The 16,241-nt window shown below is 40.4% G+C and overlaps 2 long non-coding RNA genes across 2 annotated transcripts; both read left to right on the top strand.

Moving 5' to 3' along the window:
- The first annotated feature begins 747 nt into the window (after positions 1-747).
- Positions 748-3,170, top strand: LOC131022525 (uncharacterized). The gene is made up of 3 exons (XR_009101321.1): positions 748-1,478; positions 1,575-1,674; positions 2,704-3,170. It is a non-coding gene; the product is annotated as an uncharacterized LOC131022525 (long non-coding RNA).
- A 989-nt stretch (positions 3,171-4,159) lies between these two features.
- On the top strand, positions 4,160-5,963 carry LOC131022517 (uncharacterized). The gene is made up of 2 exons (XR_009101311.1): positions 4,160-5,429; positions 5,532-5,963. It is a non-coding gene; the product is annotated as an uncharacterized LOC131022517 (long non-coding RNA).
- Positions 5,964-16,241: the final 10,278 nt, after the last annotated feature.

Raw genomic sequence — 16,241 nt, 5'->3', positions numbered from 1 at the left:
CGATTGCATAATAACTGGCAAAGCCACATCAGATAGATATCATACCAACACTGAAACATTTATGGCAAGACAACAGTTGAAATAATTTTCAGTTCAAAGATTTTGTACGAAATAACTTGCTCAAATGTAACATTAAACTCATTTGATATATATATGAAAGTAAACCCACCTGATAGCAAAGCTTTGCTACAGATTAGTGACTCCTTGACGAGCTCTTATTCTTGCACTCGACCTTTAATCCGAGAAAATAACGTAAGACTTTAAATCGAGGGAAAATTCTCAATTAAATGAGAATGCGTAATTTAACTATGCATGAACTATTATTCTGAGATAATAATCAGGGAATTTCTATTGTTAATCCAGGCTATCGGATTTAAACAAAAGTTAAGTCTCGTCTCATGAAGCCGGATAATTAACTAAAATTAATCCGTTCTCTTCGGGGTGTTCTAATCCGTCAATTAAATAAATCCCGCTCCTCGTAGTCGTTAGAAAATAAATAAATACTTCGGCTTATTCACTTTATAACTTCATAATTAATCGGTTTAATAATGAGAAAAAGTAGTGTTATAAGTTCGAATAATTAAAAGGTTCAACATAAGGCAGCCTAATAATTAATTAAGCAGAAATGGGCCTGGATAGCTAAAATGAAAGGTCCAATTGAAATAATTCATTGGCTTAAATAATTAAAGGGTGATTCTATTCATAACCCCCATTTTACTCCTTATAGCCTCTTTTATAAAATAATAATAATAATTAATTATATATTTACTATTTTACCCTATTTTTTATAGCCCCAAATTAATTTAATTGCAAATGATTCCTCATTTCAATTTCTTTTTAACGACAGATTTTTGAGAAATTTATTTTATAGCCCGATTTTTAGTCTTACCTGATGCTGCTAGAGTTTTTCTTCTGATTGCTCATTGTTCAGAGTCTTACATGTTGCTGCTGGAGTTTTTCTTCTAATTACTCATTGTTCGTCAGTCTTCCTCTTCGTCGGGACCACCTCGGTATGAAATTCAGAGCCGCCGTGTGTTGTGAGCGACAACTAGATCGAAGGGGAGTCGCAAAAGAAGAATGAAGGGGCTATAAAATATATATTTCATATTTGGTTGTTGTCTTGTTCAAGTCTTCGAGAATCAAGAGGCTTCCGGTTTCGATCGTAATATATATTTCGGGGATGAACCGATTGTATATGCATTTCAGGAATTCTAGTAAACATTTCCCTATTTTATGTTTTCTTGTTTCAATATTGGTTGCTTTATCTTAGTTATTGGAAGTCCCTTTTTTTTGAAGTATTAATGAGAAGCTATTACTCTTATGTATTGTCAATTTTGTTATAGCAGATTGTATATTGTAATTAATTGATAACTTTATGGAATGAAATGAGTTTCTTTTACACCTCAATAGTGATGGCAATATCATCGATGCTCTTACAGTTGTTGGAGGAAGAGTTCAATACTTTAATTAATAAGAAGGTGATCTAAACAGATTCACATGTATTTAGTTTGAACACACGTTGTGTTCTTACCTCACATACAATTTATCACTTATTTTTATTTATCATATTGCAGGATCAAATGAATATTGAAACAAATAATGGATATACGATTTATTGGAGAACTTTTTAAGTCTAAAATTGCTCGTGCCAGCTTGGTTTTTAGTTGTCTAAAGGTACGGAAAATTACATCGTTTATATATAAATGAAATAATTTTCTGCATTTCTTTCTAGTAAGCTTGTATTGGTGTATGGGGAGCTTATTCATATCAGAAGTTATGTTGTGTGTGGTCGGTGGCTGTGCTATCTCCTTGCACAAAATTTTCATATGAAAATCTTGTGCAAGAAGTTGTGCCTGTTTAGCAATATACATCGTTAATATAGGTTATGCGTTCCAGCCATCTTAAAACTAGCACTTCATTTCACCAATCATCTGAACAGAGTGCAGTTGGTCATGAAGAAGACCAATACGGTTTTCAGAAGTTGCTAGTACATCCATAGCATCAGGTGGTGACTCCATCTTTAACTTATATTCATGCTCAACCAGAAACTTAGCCCCACATTCTTTGAGCAGACTACGAAGAATTTCACATTCATGCAGCAACTTTCTGTTGCCAGCATCAATACAATCCCTTTTCGTCCTTTCCTTTTGTAGGCTTGTCTATAGAGAAGAATATTAGCATTATCCATTATTTTGCATTAATGTGACCAAGGTCATAGAAGACCACGACAGTCAACATATACAATGGAAAACAAAGGGATAGGCCTTAAGCATATCATGATCATATTAGGTTAAGATGCAAATTCTCTCAATGTGCTTTAACATCTGATTTTGATTTTAGGTCTGCCTCTTTGGTGTATTTCTGCGTATCTTTTAGCTGCTCTCTAGCAGAATCCAACTCTAGGTTTTATTCTTCTACTTAGATTGATGAAGATAATGGAACATGCTATGTGAATTATAGTTAATTTAGCAGGACTAATAAGTCTGTTAGTTTGGTTTTATGTTTAGTTAACATATTCTTTTTAGTTTCTCATACAATGGATTCCTAAATACCACACATATTATGATGCCAAGCCCCAGAAAAAGATTACGCTATTGCCACGTTTCTAGCAACTTAAAATCCGTGATGTCTTTGTGCGCATGAAATGAGTTTAAGGATCTTCCATCAACTATCATGAATAGTCGTTTTTATCTCATATGGCAGGATAGCGAGGACAACAGGAAACTCAATGATTTGTTAGGCTATATGTCTTGCAGATCATGGTGGAAAAAAGGAGATTACAGAAGGTGTTGCAGCTGGTCTTGCTGCATTAACAACAGAGAACTCAAAACATGGTGAGAGAGACGAATCTTGCGTTGTTGCTTCTGCAGCGACCTTAGTGGCTGAGACGATGAGAGCCAAGATGGAGCAGCTGAGCAGCGTGATAGGCTCAAGAATCAGCAGCACAATTTTCAGCGAGATAGTAACGCTACCAGCTGCTGCTACAACATGTATGAGCTAGTACTTTCATATTAGGATAACAAAAGTTTTTAGATGAACCAAATAATGGCAAACTGCATATTAGTGTGTCTCTCTACATTGTTGGCAAAATGCATTAAAGCTAACAGCGTACAGTGCAACATAAAACTTATCAATTTCAGTTCAAAAATATTAATTATGATGGGCTCCTAGAGATCGTCCTTGAACAAAGTGGTGGCCGAGGGAGGCGATACCGCCGGGAATCGAAGGTGGACAGAGGCGGCGCCCTCCAGTTTCTGCCGAATCTCTTCTGATGGTCGGATCTGCTCCTTGGGTGGTTGAGGGCAAGCCCATCATTCTCGACGTTGTGCTTGATCTCAATTACACAACCAAGAATAATCCAATCTTATATAATGGCTACATAAAGAGCACAGTTCGTGCCAATTATTCTGGCTATTTATCTGCTTTATATTCAATTTTCCAATACTTCCAAACAACAATTACTCGCTTCTTTCACAAGTAGTATATCAAGGCCGCACGTTCTCGAGTGACTCTGATGTTGCAAGAGACTCATGGCTAACTAATGAGGGACACGAGTGTTGTTGGGTGATCATGAGAGAATCGATAGTTTTGGAGGTGGAATATGGTGCAGAGTGCAGGGAAGAACACTCGCATTGTTCTCCACTCAGTTGGATCGTTGCCGCGGTTACTGCTTTTCACTCCAAAAAAAAAAGGTTCAAACTACAAAAAAAATTAAGAAAATTAATCGAAGATGGTATCAATTTTGTTTGTTTCATGTAGTTCTCAAATTTTTGAGTTGGGGCTATGCAGTTTTTTTTCAGAGTTTGTATAAGCATAAACGTATTTATTATAACAGATTATGATAGATGAAATTATTAATTTGATTTAATTTGAAGTAATAAAATATAGGGTAAAATAGTAATTTTCTAATTAATTATTATTAATATTTTACAAGATGGGCTGTAAGGAGTAAAATGGGGCTATGAATAGAATCACCAATAATTAAATAAATCTTGGCCCAACGAATAAATAATGAACAGCTGGGCTAAGTTAAATAAAGTATGCAAGGCCCAGCTGCAATTTAAAGAACCCTCGGCCCAATGAAAAATAAAGTGAAGCAGGCCCAAATAAAATAAAACAAGGCCCAATTGGATCTCTCTCTTTCTCTCAATCAGTCGAGCTCTCTCTCATATCAGTTGAGCTCTTTCTCTCCCTCTCTCTCATCAGTCGCGGTCTCCGCCGCCACCGTATCTTGCTCCTCGCGAGCTCCGCCGCGAACTGCTCCGGCGAGGACGACGGCTAGCCGAGCCTCCTCCATTCGTCTCGTTTCTTCCTCCTTTCAAAATCGAGCCCTAGCTCTCCCAAATTAGAAATCGCCGTCGCCGCCACCTATGGAAGAACGGCGAACGGTCGCTGGTCGTTGCTCTACCTGACTCGGACGCTCCCTTCGCCCATCTCCTCTCGGCTTCAATCGTCCTTCTCTCCCTCGAATCTATTGAAGGAACGAAGAAGAAGCCTTAATTTCTGCCGGAGACAAGGATACCGCCGCCGCTGCAACTGGAAGGCCGACTTCGCCGCGCCGCTGCGCTCTCGGCGGCAGCCGCTGGTCATCAGGCCGCCGATCCTCGACTGCTCCCTCCTCACCTTACTACCTTTCTTTCAAAGTCGAGTGAAATTAAAAAGGGAAGAAACCCGAGTTCCTCAGTCAGAAATAGTCTCCGCCGCCCCTGAAATCTCCGCGACATTGTCACCTCAAGCCGGCGTCGCTCCGCCTAAAACTCTACCGCTGCCGCGCACCGAGCCGCTGCTGCTATTCCAGAATCGGCGAGGAGCCATCGCTGGGGTCGGGAGTCGTCTGCCCTCCACCGGTCGACGCTGTCGACGCTGCTGTTCTCGGAGTTACCGCCCAGACGTCGTCTCTCGGCCGGACTAAGCAGGGCAGCGCCCCTCTTTTCTAAAAGCTAAGTTCTCGTCTCCCTCTATTTTCTATTAGTCCTTAAGTCTACTGATGTTATCCCTTAGAGAACATGTAACTTTGCTAAGTTTAACATGCTTATAGTCATTTATCAATCGAGACTAGTCATGCTTTGAAATGAATGCGAACTGGATTGAATACTAGGGATAGTGAAATACCTTGAATATGTTCAAATTGATTGGTTGCTGTTGAGGTATTAGAGGAACTGGGATAACTGTTCTGAAAAGATCGAACTTGTTCCTTTCAATAAATGTAAGTTGCAAATGGGAAGGAGATGACGAATCAAAGCTACTCTTACCTTAAAGTTTGGCAGAGCAATGAATGCGTGGTTTATCTTGCTTTTCGGGTATGGCGTGTCGAATGAACTAGAACTGAAAATTGGTGTTGTTGTTTCAGCAATTGCAGGTGATCAATGGAAGAAGATGGAAGGAGTAAAGCCAAGCTTACCTTAAGGATTTGGCAGAAAGCAATGAAGGTATGCTCCCTCCTACTTCTTCGATTGGGGAGATATTCAATACACTAGGATAGCTGGAACAAGAACTGGTTCAATCTTTAATGTTACTACAAATGAATGCAGATACCCGAGAAAGAGGTGGATGAATTTACACAAGATTTCACCTTGAACTTGGCAGGGCACCAAATGAAGAGCAGTGCAATCCTTCCTGTTTTTGCTAGAAATATTAAGTGTGGAATGGAACGAATGAAGGTTACTTGCTGCTGCAGTTTGAAACAAAAGGAAGTTGTTGGGTGTGGAATGCACACTTGAGTGAGCTAGGGAGAAGGGTGCAGAGGGATGGGGGCAGCCATACCTGCTGTACTTGGCAGCAGAGGGGAAGGGTGGAGAGAGGCTGCCCTCTTGCAGCTCACGCTCCCACCTCCCTTTTTCTCTTTCTTTTTGTACTTGCTAGATTATGGTGTACTTAGGAAGATATGAATGAAAGTTGATTGTGAGCAAAAGGTTGCAAAGTTTGATAATGATATTGTGGTGAATAAACGCAGTATTTTCTTATGTCTCGGTGCTTCTGAAATTGTAATATGAATCGCGTGCTCGTATCTGCTTGATACTGTCTATCTATTTAAATAAATCCCGTGTTTCGACATATGATTTCCTGCCTTGCTAGAATCGACAGGTTGTAAGATGAATCTAAATTAAATCCGTAGATTTAATCCATTCATTGTTCTGATATCTAAATTAAATCCGCAAATTTAATTAACTCACGAGTCGGAAATAATTCACGACTTAAGTAATTATAAATAATAGAATCGATAGTCCCATCTCGCTTAAATAACATGACTTTGCTAAGTCAGTTATAACTTTTTGAATTAATATCGTTGACTGCTTCAATATTATAAATTCAGGATCATAAGCTGAATTCATAACAGGATAATAATCGGGGTTCATTCACTGATGAAAAAAATAACACGCATTACTAGATTTAAGTATATATAAAAGAGCGGGTCATTACAGTTTTACTGTCTTCTCCTTGTTCTGTGTTAGAACTATTGTGTTCTTGGCTGTAAGTACAAGTTTTTAGGTTATTTTTTTTTTTTTTGATCGGTAAAATTAAAATTTTATTAAGATAAAAAGCAAGGCACCAGGGATGCCAATCAAAACAAGAAGGAAAGATTGAAACCCTTTGAGCACCACATGGTGAAAGGGATTCTCAACTCCAAAACTTTATAGACCTCATTCCAACTCCAAAGTCTACCCTTGATCTGTAAAACAAGTCTCTCAATATCCCAAATCTTTCCTTGAAAACGACTCTCGTTTCTTTTTTCCCATAGTGTCCAAACCGTTCCCACCCATAACGCATTTAGCAATCTTCTTCCTTTCTTCTTTTTGGCAGCAGATATGAAGGAAGTGAAATGATGGAGAATACCTCTAGGATTTGCCGTTTTGATGTGTAACCATTGGAAGATTTGGTCCCACACCGCCGCAGCTTTCGGGCAATGAAGAAACAGATGTTCCGTCGTCTCCTCTCCAGCGACGCAGGCGTTGCATCCTCTCTCTTCCCAGCTAATTTGAATTTGTCGTCTTCTTAAGTTGTCACAGGTAGCCAAACGATTTCTAAGACATCTCCACGCTGTCACCTTGGCTTTGTGCGATGTTGGAGCCTCCCAAACCATAGCCATCTCAGTCGGTTGAGTTTGTTGCGCCTCTCTGGAAGCCGCCACCAAATCATAAGCCGACTTTGTTGAGAATTTACCGTCCGTAGTTGCCCTCCAACTCCATCCATCAGTTAAACCTGTAGAAGGGACAAAAGCAGCAACAAGTCTCAAAAGTTCCTCCACCTGTCCATTATCTCTTTCCCTCAAATCCCTCCTCCAATTCACCGACCACACCCACTCTTCTCCTTCCCAAAACCCACTCTCTCCGACAAGGGCTTTCTTATTCGAGCACAAGTTATACAATCTCGGGAAAGAGAACTTGAGAGGTTTGTTAACAGCCCACACGTCCTCCCAGAACATTGTATTCATCCCATCCCCGAGACTGTGTTGAAGGTGATCAATGAACCATCTATCGTCTCTTCCTCCCCCTTTCTCCACAATTTTCGCCCACCACCCCAACTGCCCACTTGTTCCCACCATCGAGCAATCCCCCTCTTCGCCCCAGACAAGTTCCCCATAAATCGATTTGATCACTCTCGCCCACAAAGCTCCCCCATCCACCAAAAATCTCCAAAGCCATTTAATTAACAGAACATGATTAAACAATTCCACATCCCGAAACCCAAGACCTCCTGTTTTCTTATTGGAACACAAGGAGCTCCATTTAAACCAGGTGATTCTTCTCGACTGAGAGTCTCCACCCCACAGAAATCTGGAAAACAAGGAATTGAGGTTCTTGAGCACATTCTTGGGAATGAAAGCGTAGGCCAGTTGATATACCGGAATAGATTGAAGCACCGCTTTGACAAGAGTGATTCTCCCTGCCAACGAAAGAGGTCTTTTTCTCCAGCTTGCAATTTTGTTTGAGACTTTATCCACCAAGAACTTCCATTCGCTAACACCATTGCTTCGGCCTCCAATTTTGGTTCCCAAGTAAAGACACGGAAAGTAACCAATCTTGCAATTGAGAAACGAAGCCCATGTCCTCTCGACTGACACATTCACTCCCACCGTCATCAGGCTGCTCTTCGCGAAGTTGACAGCAAGACCCGAGACAAAATGAAAGAGAAGCAACAGACTTTTCAGTGATTCCACATTACGCTCATCAGCCTCTAAAATAAAGATTGTGTCATCCGCGTACTGGAGATGTGTAATCGGCACTTCATCCTTACCAATCTTAATAGGAAACAATAACTGTCGTTCCACTGCTCTCTCAACAAGCGCATTCAACCCTTCCTCAACAATGAGGAATAAGAAGGGAGACATCGGATCACCCTGTCTCAAGCCTCTCTCCATTTTGAAATCTCCCGTTGATGATCCGTTAACAAGGACACTTGCCGTGGCTGACTGTAGACACCCTTGAATCCATTTCCTCCAAATCCCATCGAAGTTCATTCTATCCAGCAAAGTATCCAAAAAATCCCATTGAACTGAGTCGAAAGCTTTGGCAAAGTCAATCTTAAAGAATATCCGGCTTCGTCGCTTCTTTTTTGACTCAACAACAACTTCATTCAAAATGACCGCACCATCGAGAATGAACCGCCCTTTAACGAAAGCGCTTTGATTATCAGAGATGATCGACCCCATCACCTTCGTCAGTCTCCCCGCCAAGATCTTTGCAATGATTTTATACAAGCTGGTAATGAGCGAGATTGGACGAAATTCGTTCAACGAATCAGCCCCTTCTTTCTTCGGTATTAAAACTATGAAAGAAGCATTACCTCCTTTAGGAATTTTACCGTTCGCGTGGAAGTCCTTCAAGACCTGGAGGATATCCTCCTTAACCACATGCCAAGCCGATCTCCAGAATGAAAAGTTAAAGCCATCAGGTCCTGGACTCTTATCGCTAGAGCAGCTCCAGACCGCTTCTTTAACTTCTTCGGGTTCGAAACCTCTAATCAGCCAATTTCTCTCCTCATCAGAGATTTTCCTTCTCACAAAGTCAATGGGAATAACAGGCATCTGTCTATCTTTCCGCTTGAAAAAGGTTTCAAAATGATTTCTCACCCTAGCTTTTACCTCTTCCGGTTTGGAGATCCATGAGTTATCAAAGATCAGTCCGCCTATGTCATTCTTCAACCGCCTCCCTTTAATCGCCTTATGGAAGAAGCCAGAATTCACATCTCCCTCCTTAAGCCATTTCAGTTTAGCCTTCTGTTGTAAAGTCATCTGCTTATGCTTCATCTGAAGGGAAATGAGAGCTTGAAGCTCATTTCTCCTGATAACATCCACTTCGCCTAAACAACTCTGCTCGTCAAGCTCATCTTTCTGTTGTAACTCCTTCTTTAATTCGTGAATTTTAGAATCAATCTCACCAAAGGAAGTACGATTCCAAACTTTTAAAGCCTCGCGAAGTTTCTTCAATTTCTCCTTAACCACGAAAAAGCTCCATCCCTGACAGTCAGTCCCCGTCCACACTTTCTTTACAACATCTTCAAACTCCGGGTGATTCGTCCAAGCATTTAGGAACCTAAAAGGTCTTGGTCCCCAATCCTCCGTTCTAGTAGTGAGAACAATTGGGCAGTGATCCGAGATCGAACGCTGAAGACCGCGTGCAGAACTTCCTTCCCAAGTAAGCATCCAAGTTTCGTTAACAAGGAAACGATCGATCTTGCTCTTACATTTGCCATTGGGCTTGTACCAAGTGTACTTTCGACCTTGTGTATGAATTTCCTTCAGATCGTTCCCCCTAATAAAATCCTCGAAAAACCTCGCATCCGACGCTCGAAACGTCTCCCCGCTGCCCACCCTCTCTTCTCTTCTCCTGACTGCGTTAAAATCTCCCAAAATACACACTCTTCGATCCGCATTCTGTTCAACAATAGAACCAATTGCATCCCAGAGAATCCTCTTTTCCTTTGATTCAGTTGGCGCATAAACATTGATAATGCAACACAAGAGACCGTCCTCCTTGTACCTACCGTTAACAACCACGACCCCCGGTAAATCCCAAGAACTAGATGCTTCGAACACCTCCCTATTCCAAAAACACGCAATTCCCCCAGCTCTCCCCTCAGAGTTCCTGATTGCCTTATCTGTGTTATTAAACCCCCACCAAGAATTACAAAAAACATCACTAAAAGTCTCCATTTTTGTCTCTTGTAAACAACAAATATCAATCTTATGCCCTCTTACAAGTTCCATAACATCTCGCTGTTTCGCAATACTCCCCAAGCCCCTAATGTTGTATGACAGTAAATTCATGGACAATTCATCTGACTCCCAGCATTATTGAAGGAAAGGAAGTTACCTTGCATCTCGATTTGGCGGATAATCACCTCTTCTTCAGTCTGACTTGAAAGACCTAACTTCTTCCCAAAGTCCCAGATTTTCTGACCTGAAATTCCCCCCTTCTCTGTCAAAAGCAACCCTTTTTGTCTCTCCCCAATGTCTTCCTCCTCTGCGGCCTCCTCCTCTCTCCCATTTAGTGGTTCTATTTCAGAGATGAAACGCCCCCAATTCTCCTTCTCCCTCGCTCTATTCTTCTTTTTCCTTTTACCTTTTTTTCCTTTTGTGCATCGGTGATCAGACCTTTTGTTGTTGGAAGGCAGCCTAACTTCCCCTGCTTGGGAGCCCGAAGAATCATCCTTTTCGGTCCTAGACACTCCCTCAGAATGGTTGTTTTCTTCTACAAAAACATTCACGTCGAGACTCTCACTGTTATCTTCCAGAACATCAATACCCCCTTGTAGAAGAATGGGTTCCTTTTCTCTCTTTTCTCTCACAGCAGGAACCGTGGGCAAGGAATTAGGTACCTCGCAAAGAGTGGCCTGCTCGGCCCTACAAGAAGACTGGCTTAAAACTGCGGCAGCAATCGCATTCAAAAGCAGTCTCGAGCCTCCCAACGTTGTCTCCTCATGATTGGTAACCTCGACTGACGTATCTGCAACGGTTTGTTGCGAAGGAATCGGAGAGTTCAATTCTTGGAGAATTGAGACGTCTTGCTAAGGAATCGAAGAGTTCAATTCTTGGAGAACCGAAACGTCTCCATCTTCCACACCGATGCCATCCATCATTCCAATGGTAGCGATAGCCTGATCCATGGATTCCACTCCATCCGACCATCCTGGATCCGATTCTGATTCCGACTCGTCTAAATCCGGTACTCCGAATAAGGACGAGAGTGGGTTATCCTGAATTTCTTCAATGCGTAGTGTGAAACTAGCTCCATCAATGCAGCACTCCACTACTTGCTCAATGGATTTGAGACCTGTAGAGATTTGGATCAAAGCTTCGTCCAATTTCTCTCTTTCTTTCGTGAGTTCGTGAATTTTCAAAACCCGCCCAAATTTTGCCGTCACCGAATCAAAGAAACGAGAGTTCCATGCATGAAGCGGGATCCCAATCCATTTCGTCCAAATAGATCGCTGCTGGTGAACATCCACGAAGTTCCATTTCCTCTTCCAAAGAAACCAGAAGTCACTCCATTCATCTAACTCCGTGAGAACTTCTTGTGTTGTCAGTTCGCAAATACTTCGGATGAGCACCAAACTTCCCCCCATCGTCGAAACTTTCAGTTTCCCGGCACATTCGCTGTTGATTTCTTCTTTGATTTCATCCCAGAAGAAATCATCTTTGATGAAACCTGTGAATGTTCCTTCAAGCCACTTTGAATCCTCCTCCGAAGTTTTGAATTGTAGCTTTTCTCTTGTGCTGGGTTCTCCTTCAGAGACTCCAGTGAGAACTTCTTTAAAGCAAACTCCCGGCTTCTTCTTTGCAGAATCCAAAAAATGGAAATAGTCCGGTTTCTTTCCAATATCTCTTTTGGCGTCGAACCCCTTTTTTTCTGCATCCCTCACCACCCTCTCAAACCTTGGTTTAAAAACTCTAATTTTGTAGCTTCCAATCCAAAGTTGATTCAACTGTTCAAGCAAACCTTCCGTATCCTCGACACCTTCGAATCGGACAAAGCCGAAAGGCTTCCCTTTTTTATCTCTCTTATTGGGACAGAAAATGTCAGTCGGAACGCGGACGGCACCAAACTTCCTTCTTAAGAAATCAAAGCTGCAATGTTCGGGGATGTTGTTGAAGAAGAAGGTGACTCTCTGTGATCTCGGAGGAGGTTTAACCTCTCCAGTGGATCGACCAGCTCCAGTCCTCCAAGTCTTCGGCTGTCTATGAAAGTTATTGCTCCGTTGATACACCTCATTGCCTTCTGCTCTTGTCCTCTCGTGCCCCCTTCTCCTCACCACCCTCCAAACCTCCTCGCGACTCATTCTCTCCGGTCAATGAAATAGGAAAAACTCTCAACCAAGCAACTTCAAGTAACTCCACAATAAATTCAACTCAACAGCCACTGATCAGTTCAAAAACATTCAAGGTAATCCATTATTGCAAATATCCATTCCAGAAGCATTCAAATCCAAGGAAAAAAGTTTGAAGAAGATGAATCCTTAAACTGCCTCTATTCGAAGTGTTGTGAAATCCAAATCCCAAACTCCAAACCATACGCCATTTTCATAGTAGAGAAGAGACTACGATAAGGATGAAGGACGGTACAAGTTTTTAGGTTATATTGTTAAGGGGAATAATATTCACCCTGTTTTAGAACTTGTGCTCTGAGTTCAGTCTTTTTGTTTGTCTAGAACTGTTGTGTGGTTTTGGCATCATCAAAAAGGGGAAAATTGTTGGAAACTTTATGGAATATCCTAATCCTTGTTTTGATGATTCCAAAATTCATAGGTCTTAATTGTAATAGACTAGAACTGTTTGAACTCAAGTGTTAGAGTTCGTTTCTAGTTTAGCTTGCGGTTCTGAAGACTGAAGACTGAAGGACGAAGGACTGAAGACTGAAGATACCAACTGAAGTATCAGTTGAAGAATCAGTTCGGAACTGATTACTTAATGCGTGCCGCATGGACTCAGTTGAAGCCTTTACGTGCATCAGTTAAGTTCCAGAAACTTAACTGATAACTCCTTATTGAAGAGTTTTTCAGTATCAGTCGTTAACCCTGTTTGGTCAAAACTCCTTTCTGTTAACAGGTGTCTTAGTTTGCTTGTAAAGTTTCGTTTTGATCTCTATCTTGAGATCCCTCTGTTTTAGAGGAGAAAAATAGCCCATAGGTGTATTCCCCCCATACACCTATTCGAGACCCTCCGGACCTAACAGTATAAGATTCGAACGATAATATTTCAAAATATCAATAGAAAAAACATATAAAAATTCATCACCCAAACTCAATCAAACTGAATTGCAAATTATAACTGAAGCAATCGAAGAATTTCAGTACCTGGATGCAGAATTTCAGTAACTTGATCCATCAAAACAATAATTGAAGCAATCGAAGAATAGCAGAGAACAATTCAGAAGAAATTAAATCTCAACGAATCGATAAGAATTACAGAGAAAAATTGAGAAGCAATCACGCATAAGTATTGTAGTTGCAAGAATCGAGAAGGAAAATGAATCACGTAAAAAAAGGAAACAAAATCTGAAAGGGAATCGAATTTTTGTAAATATGTTAAGATGTTAACAAGCACGTAACATGCAGAAGGTAAAATTAAAAAATGAAATGACTAAACTACCCTTACTAAGCATATTTAGCGTGAACAGTGGGTAAAAAAATGGTTAAGGTGCAGATAGGCCCCTCAAGTGGAGGCCCTTAGAGCGTTTCAGTCCCCTTACTAACTGTGTGTGAAAATTAGCCCCTGAACTAAAAAAAACGGTGCAGATCGGCCCCTCTGACTTAACACCGTTATGGGCCGTTAGTCAAGGGGGCGATCTGCACCGTTTTTTCGGAGTTCAGGGGCTAATCTGCACCTTTTAAGTTTTTAATTAATTCATCTCTCTCGCTCAAAATTTGATCGTCGTTGTCGCTGATTCAAGCTCCGGCGAGGCCGGCGGAGGGCGCCGCCCCTTTCTTTCTCTCTTGGGCCCTAAATCTCGGAGCTCACTTGACTGCACACGCTTAGCGTCAAGGACGAGCCCTAATTCTCCCATTCCGTCGGAAATCGCCGCCGCAATATCCTGTGAACCCGCCGCCTGGCTTTTCTCGATGAGGAGTCGCCTAGCTTTTCTCGATAAGGAGTCGTCTCTTTCTCTCAAATCCGGCGAAATCCGGTGATAAAGGTCGATGATGCCCATCGCCATCTACACTATCGGCGTGCTGTTGAAGAAGGACGCCTTCAAATCAGAGACCATGGCCAACATGATCTCGATCTCGATTGGGGTCACGATCACCGCCTACGGCGAGGCGAAGTTCGATTCGTTGGGGGTGATTCTGCAATTGGGGGCGGTGACGTTCGAGGGAGAATTCGAGTTTTCATTTCGATTATGTGATTTTCGGGAGCAATGACGCCGATTTGGAATTCCCGATTTGGGGCTTGGGAACTTGATTTCGTGATTTTCCTCATCTGACGGCGATTGACGCCGGAAAAGTTGGTCGGTGAAGATGAGATGTGAATTTTTTTTAATGAACGGTGTGCAGATTAGCCCCCGAACTCCAAAAAGGGAAAATATGCAGATTAGCCCCTGAACTCCAAAAAAACGGTGCAGATCGCCCCCTCTGACTAACGGCCCATAACAGTGTTAAGTCAGAGGGGGCGATCTGCACCATTTTTTTGAGTTCGAGGGCCAATCTGCACACACAGTTAGTAAGAGGACTGAAATGCTCTAAGGGCCTTCACTTGAGGGGCCTATCTGCACCTTAACCCGTAAAAAAATGGGTTCAATCTCAGCCATTAGATCAAAATCATAAATGGCCATGATAGATACCTATATACTACCTAAGGGAAGGGGTTCTATATGATCTCTTCCCTATATATATATATATATATATATATATATATATATATATATATATATAGGGAGAGGTTCAAATAAGAACCACTAAATAAAATTAGAACAGAGAACCATTTTAAGCCATTCGATCATCAAGATCTACGGTGGATGCATCATTTTGGTGGATGAATGCAGATCCTGGGTTCGAATCCTGAAGGGAGCAAAAAATTTATTATTTTCGGATGCATTAAATTTAATAGCGAATGCATTAATTTATATAGTAGATGCATTGATTTTAATGGTTCTTATGTTCTCACGATAAGTGTGGTTCTCACTATAACCGCACCCTATATATATATATATATATATATATATATATATATATATATATATATAGGGTTGCGCTAAAATAAAAGCAAAGTATAACCTATAAAATAAGACTAAATATAGACCATTAGATTTTCTTAATTCAACGGTCTGATCTTGATCATAAAAGTAACGCTAGATTTGTATTAGGATATAAAAGTAATTTCAATATTTTAATAACTAATCTTTCCTTAATTAATGGATTGCGTTTCAACCATTATCCCACATTCCATAATTCATACAAAATAATTCATACATAGACCAAAAATAATTCATGCAATCAGATTATTTCAAAAAGTAAAAATTCATACATAAACCAAAAATAATTCATCCAACAAATAAAAATTCATACATAAACAAAAAAAATTAATGCAATCAGATTATCCAAAAAATGTAAAAATTCATACATAACCAAAAATAATTCATGCAACAGATAAAAATTCATACATAAACCAAAAATAATTCATGCAACAAATATATCATATTTTTGGTTAAGAAGGTTTGATGTACTTCTAATAGAAGTACTAAATCATAATCGTAATCCCCTGTATATCTTCAAATTGATTGTGTTCAATTTTTGTTTCAATTCATTTAATTTTCACTAGCGTCAATTGCGTGCAGAAACTGAGCGTAAATCATTTTAAATCTTAAATTCCATAATTAATAGGCGCGAAAATTGGAATTATGTAGTTGTAGATATGGAAGGTCAAAATCATTTCTCAATTATACCCTCCAGCTGTGAATGTGTACGAATTATATGAATTTGTATCATGAACTACATATTATTCAAAATTTTGATCACAGCCGTTAACTCCCTTATGATCTATGATCAGAAACTAGTCTTATTTTATAGACTAAGGGCAGTTTACTGAATAGCGGCCCCCTATATATATATATATATAGGGTGTGATAGTAGAGATAACTACATTATTTGTGAGAACGAGAGAACCATCAAATCTAATGCATTCACTGTAAAAATTAATGCATTCTGTAATACCCCGTTTTTCCTTAGCTAAGTTTAGAATAATTTTGAACGTAGAAAGTAAGATGATTCACGCCGAATAAAGAAAATGAATTTATTTAATTCCAACA

Source organism: Salvia miltiorrhiza, chromosome 4 (assembly GCF_028751815.1).
Source record: "Salvia miltiorrhiza cultivar Shanhuang (shh) chromosome 4, IMPLAD_Smil_shh, whole genome shotgun sequence".
NCBI lineage: Eukaryota > Viridiplantae > Streptophyta > Magnoliopsida > Lamiales > Lamiaceae > Salvia > Salvia miltiorrhiza.
The sequence above is the reverse complement of the archived record's forward strand: the minus strand, read 5'-3'. Positions and strand labels throughout refer to the sequence as shown.